This window comes from Thalia democratica, chromosome 8 (assembly GCF_965202585.1).
Source record: "Thalia democratica chromosome 8, ktThaDemo2.hap1.1, whole genome shotgun sequence".
NCBI lineage: Eukaryota > Metazoa > Chordata > Thaliacea > Salpida > Salpidae > Thalia > Thalia democratica.
The window spans coordinates 6088868-6095799 of NC_139172.1; positions in this window are offsets into that span (position 1 = coordinate 6088868).

Sequence of the window (6932 nt, forward strand, 5' to 3'; positions counted from 1 at the left end):
TAAAAAGCTTACAAAATCTGCTTGCTCAAGTAGGGTACTTGTTCAATATGTTAATAGAAAAATTTTGCAGATTTTTTACTAATTTATACTAGATGCATTGAAAATTAAACAATTTTGTAAATTTCTAGGAAAATTTTGGAATTTTTTTCTGAATTTAAGGATTTTTAATTAATTTTTACAATTTGAAAGCAATTGGAAAATAAGGAATTTTGTAAATTTAAACTGACAAATCTGACTTTTTATTTTTTTTTACTAAGTTTCCTGACTTTTCCTGACCATGTGGCAACCTTGCTTTTTAATTTCTTTTTTATTAATAATTTTAGGCTAAAAATCAATGTTTTAGTTTAATATGTTTACTTTAGAAATATATAGTGAGAATTAAATTTTATTGTTATTTATTTAAATTGATATTCAATCGATTTTATTTTACAATATTGTAATTGATATAATTTACTGTATTGATATAATCAGTTTATAATGTAAAAAAAAAGTGATAAAAATATTTAAGTTTAGTTATGGTTAACTTTAGGTGAGCACCAATATAAAACTGAAAATATAATACATTCTATGTCTTATTTAACCATAATTTTAGGCTAAAAAACAATACTTTGTTTTAAACAAGCTATATAAATACATAGAAAGAACTAAACTAAAATATTTAATCAGTTTTATTTTACAATATCATAATCAATATAAATTATTGTAATGATATAGTCACTTTTATATTGTAAATTAAAAGCAATTAAGTATATAAGTTTATTAATTATGACATATAAGTTTAATTTTTTTAATGTATTTACAAAAGATAAAGTTTTAGCCTAAAATTATGATCAAGTAAGACATCAAATGTATTATAATTTAAGCTTGATATTGGTGATCACCTAAAGTTAACCACAACCTTAAGTTTTATTAGTTTATGATAAATAAGTTTAATTTTATTTATATAATTAACAAATATAAAATTTAAGTATAAAATTATGGCTAAAAAAGACATAGAATATAATAATATTACAGCTAAATATTGGTGCAACATCATCCTAGGTAATTACTCAAAATTTCACCTTAACAAACTAGACTATTTTATAAATTTAACTTTTCACAGATTATTACACTTCGATATTTTGTTTAATGTTAATGCAGATTTCAGCATAAGTTTTGAATTACTGTTTACTATGACACTTATCATGTTTTCATTTCAATATGGACTTTTCAGATTTGTGTTTTACTAGCAGCACAAAATAAAATAAAGTACATAAATAAAATAAAATTATATACAACTACATTGTAGGGGTGAGAAACTAAATTTAATAGGTGAGCCAGATTTACCTAAGAATTTCTTTTGTGTGTCCTCTATCAATTCATTTCTTTGCAAAACACGTTGTTTACTACAAAAGTTAAATAAAAGATTATAAAACTAAGAAAGTATTAAATTAATGAGGACATGGAAGTCCAATTAACAGCATATTTTAAATGTTTATTCAGAAAAAAGTTAAACTTTATTTTATTTTCAAAAATAACCCTTAAATATACGATACTTTAGTTGGTAAAAAACGACTTTGCAATTTAGAAAAACATAAGATCTCAAAACTAATCAAAAACTTGGGTTAAATGATTGTAAATGTTTTTCTAACTGTTATTTTAAATAATTTTAAACTTTTATGCAAATTAAACTTTAGCGTGCCTAATTCTAATGCTTATTAATTTGATGGTATAAAAGTACTTAAATTTCCTGCAAATTTCATCTATATTTTGACGTTTTTTTTTTTGATTAACTAATAAATAGACTGATAGAAGGTCTATCGCTATCCTGTTTAACAAAATAACATAACAATTGTTTCAGAAAAAAGGTAGTGATGTATTAATAGTATACATAATCAGTTTTTAATCAGCTTTTAATCAGCTTTTATGTTTCCAAGACTATTTTAATGTAACTATATCTTGTAAATACTTATTTAAAATTCAACAAGTATAAAATTTTATATTACTTATTTTTTTTAATCATTTTAAAACTCATTTAAAAATTACTAACTTTTATTTCAGTACTAAATAAAACTATTTAGTAAAAAAAGTTTTTTAAAACTTTAGTAAAACAAAATGTTTGCTCTTAATAAAAGCATTATTTATTGGTAAATTTAAAACTACAAGTTCTTACTCATTTCTACTTTCTTACTAAAAGCATTTTTTTAAGCAGTAAAATAGTTTGTATGTTTAAAAAAATGTTTTGATTAACAGTCTCCATAATGTTGTATTTTGGGGAAAATTAAACTTATATAAGATCTAATTTATGTATAATTTCGATTTAACATAAAGGTAACAGTCAAAGTTTTTAACTTGCTTACAAGATAGCTCCATTGATTTGAATTATCAATTAAGTAAAACATTTTTTCATAGAAAAACTCTCAAATCAATAATTTGTAAGATCCTAATTTGAAAATTTAATACAAGTTAAACAATAAAGCACTAGACATAGTAATTTTTTGCTCTATATATAAACTTCCAGAACATATAGTGTTAGTTACAAAGTTTGTTTTAGCGTGCCAGACTCAACTTAAATTTTGTAAACATCTGCAAGCCTGTCATTTTACTGTATTTTTATGGGTTAAACTATTTAAAAAAATTGCCGCACACTGTATAGCAAAGCGCTAGTTATTGTAGTTACGAATAAAAATACTACTTTAGTAAAAGTAAAAACATGAGCAATAATAAATCGCTAGTAATAATTAATTACTAAAATAAAAGCTGAATAGTAAGTGTTCACCACAAAAACTTTTTAAAGTTGTTAGAAAAAACTATTTTTAGTTAAAAGCTGAATTTGGAACTTAGGCCACAGAAGTTTTAAAGAAACCGGTTAAAAAAATGCGTTAAATAAGTAAAAATATTTCTAACAAATGTTTAAAAAAACTGTTGTTAGGTAACTAATATTATAAATTTTTATTTTTAGAAAACAAATAAAGAGGTCTTAAATACTAGAGAAGAAATAGCATACTTATTCTTTCAAGACTTTATTATGCAAACTAAGTTTTGGTCAAAGACCTCGTCAGTGCTTAAATATCTAATCTTATTTAAGTATAATTTTAACTTATTAAGATTGGAAGTTAGTCATACATCGATATTTTGTAAACTTTTATCAATAACTTAAAAAAGACTGTAAATAAATACGTAAGTAAAATATAAGTTGTTGACTTGAAACAAAGTTTCCCAAAACCATTTCATAATTGTTCCTCTGTCCAGAGATCGTCTTGCAACCTCAAAATATTTAGTGTTAGTTATTGCACCTAAAAGTTAGGATCGCCTATTTTTTTCTTTATTTCATACATATATCTAGTGCAAGTTTCAAAGCTCCGGTCAGTTTCACTCCAGACTTTTTTTTAACTTTTCTATAGGAACCTAAAGTTTCTACTTTGAGTAGGTTATCGCCCTTTTACTAATTATTTTCCTCAAAATTTCCAAAATCGTCCAAAAAGGTGAGATCTGGTGATTTACTTGATTTACGAGGTATCATAATGATAATACACTAGTCTTTGAAAAAGCTACAAGCGACAAATTGTAATAGAATTAAGTTTATTAAACGACAAAAAAAATGTTCAAGATTTTTTGTCCTATGACCTGGTGCTCGAAAAACTTTTCGGTATTTGGACATATAACCAAAAATGTTGATAACACAACGATGTAGAGTATATAATAAAGCATTTTTCAAATTTTTTTACTAATAGGATTGCATGGATAAAAACATTAATTTTTCTTTAGAATTATTAACAAATAAAAGCACATTAATTAATAATTAACTTTACCACTTGACCATCAATAACAGCATATCAAAAAAAACTTTGGTAACAAGTTTGTGTAAAGTTTAAAAAGTAATACTAATAAATACTATTAAGTACTATAAATAACTATTATATCTTTGAAAACATTCTATCTTAAATCTAGTACATACTTTTATAGAAAACATTAATTATTGCAATAAAAAAGGGCTATCCTATAAATCGTTGAAAAAACTTTCTTTGTTTTTAGGTTCGTCGTAAGCTAGCATTATACCGTATAAGTTAAGATTGTACTTTTACGATCAATTAAATAAATTTAATTTCAAGTTTAGTTTTATAAAATTTCTAAGTAAACATACAGAAAAAACTTTTAAATACCTTTTTAAACTATAAATAAATAAATAGAATAATTTAAAAGTAAAAACAGTTTATCAAAGAAATCTTATATGAGAGTTGATGTTGTATAAAAAAAGAACAAAGTATGGTATATGCAAATACCCTTCAGTTCGCTTCGCGCCAACTGGAATAACTTCTGATGTAAACGTAAAGCTCTAAATGGGTAAAAAATTAGCTTTCTGGCTAACATTTTTTTTTCTCATTTAAGTTGATGTTTGACTATGTATTCATCGTTTATGTACACGAATCTTAAAACTGTGAAGACAAAGTATGTTTATTTAATATTTAAAAACATTATTTAAAAATATTATATTTCGTTTAGTTTTAACAAAAACTTAAGTTTCAGTTTAAAGTTCTATTTTTAATGAATATGAAACTTTATTTATTTAAGTTCTTAAAATTAATAATATTATTACATACTGTTTATCCAAGTTTTCTAATAAACTTTTGAACTTTTATAAAACAACAAACATAGTTTTTGAAAGTAAAAAGGTAAAAATTTTTTGTTAGTATTGCTTCTCAATTTTATTTAGACGGGTGCTGAAGAGTCTTTTTGGGCCATTATAGTTTTGAAATTAATTCTAAAACAAATTTTTCCAACCCTAATTGTAATAAATTAGTTAATTGGTTAACAATTATTTGTTTTGATGTTGTTGAAAATCTATAAATACTCGTTTAAATGTCAACGTTTACTAAAAATCGCGGTCATACAATTTTTATACTCTTTCTGAATTTAGTACTTTTTATTAGCAAAATGTGTAGAAAAATGAAATCAATATTATAATGCAAACTTTTTTAAGTAGAACTAGTTTATGAATAGAAACTCTTATAACCAAAGTCTTACAAAAATTCACTTAAGAATTTAGTTAAAATAAAACGAGTATTTCAAAACAAATATCTCGGGCATGACATTAAACTGTTTTGGTGTATGACTCGATAAGCGAAAGGTTTTTTGTACACCAAGTCCTAGGACCAATCCTTTAAGTGTATTTTTGTCGTTTTTTACACAATAATAGTCATAGTTTAGTTGTTTTAGATTTAAATATAACATAAAATTTATTTATTTTTCTTATATATAAGTTACATAAACACAAAACTATTTAAAAAATCTTTTTTTTAAAGTTAAGTTAATAAGTGGTGAATACAGAGAACAATGTAAAAAAAAAACTCTCTAGCTGTTTAGAAAACTTTTTTTAGTAGTAATCAAAAGCACGTAAAGACACACAAGCATTATATCAATATATAAGACTGGTCACAACTTAGTATTAGCTTATTGTTATTAACAAAAAAAATATTAATGTCCATTGTCAAACATTTTTGTATCAAAATGTTTTTAAGTATAAACAGTTAAGTGAACTATTTAGTAAACGCTCGCTTTTAAACAAATTTTCATAACATTGTTTTGACAATGAAAAGATTAAAAACTGTATGAAAGCATTATTACTTTTGTTTGTAGAAAGTGCAAATTGTATCTAAATAATCTGAAGCTTTGAAAGCTTGTACAAATACGAAGTACATATTAGTAATACAGTTTTTATAGTTATCAATAAATATTGATTACTTTTATCGACACTTAAGGTTTTCATTTAGTAAAAAGTTTTATAACAACAAAATTAAACAGTTTCTGTCTTTTGTATTTTTATATAGTACTTTTTATACAATATTTATTTGCATTTTTATGTAGTAATATTTTTTAAGATACTTAATTGTAAAGATATAGACAGCCGAAATATGAAAAATGTTAAACTAGTTTTAGTATTTTTGTATCTTTTTTCTTGCTTTTCTACAAATTTGGCACAAAAAAGTGATGTTCAGCAACTCAAATCAAAATACCTTAATTTGGAATCAAACCTGCTGAAGTCAAAACGAAATCTGAAAGAAACTTTTGCCTTACAAGGTAAAAATAAAAAATAAAAACTTTTTATTATAAAAGTATATTTTCTAAATTCTGATATCAGTTAACTTTATATAAACATCTATAAAATTTTACTATTGTTAAATTAATTTTATAATTGAAAAATGTTTGTACCTTTTTTAAACGACAAACTAACCAAATTAATGTCAAGAAAACTTGATTTATTGTTTTTTTACAGACAAAGTGACAAATCTAAATGAATGCAAGGAAATTATAAAAAAATATCCACATGCTTCTACTGGTACCTATAAAAGATTCAAAAACAAAATGGATAATGTAGGAGATAAATTCTTCTGTTTCATGAATACCTCAAACAATATAAGTACATGGAAAAGATTTTAAATGCTTTTTATTTTGCGTTATAAAAAGTTTGAAAAAAAATTAACAATATCTAAAAATTTTTATCGTAAATTCATTAATATTTATATATTAGTATATTTAATCTTAATACTCAGATAGAAAACTTAGTTGTAGTGAGTTAGTTTTTCAGGTTTAGTAATTTTTTTCTCTTAGCATAATTAAATTTTTTTTAACTAATATTAACAATTTAAATGTATTTTAGGTAATGAAACTGGTTTTGATTGCTTCGATCTTATACCTTACGGTAGAGAAATTGTCGATAAGTATAAGGAAGCCGTGTACACAATAAAATACGAAAATGGGGAGTTAACAGACGTTCAATGTGTAAAAAGTTTAAATTGGAATAAAAAAGTTATAGCTTGGATAGTTAGTTTTAAGTTATGAATAAAAGTTATTTATCAGACATGTGTACTTAAATATTAAAAAACTTATTTAGATTACTATGTTTTTTAATTTCATGTTAACTAAGCTAAAGTTTTTCTATTAGAATATTTTTT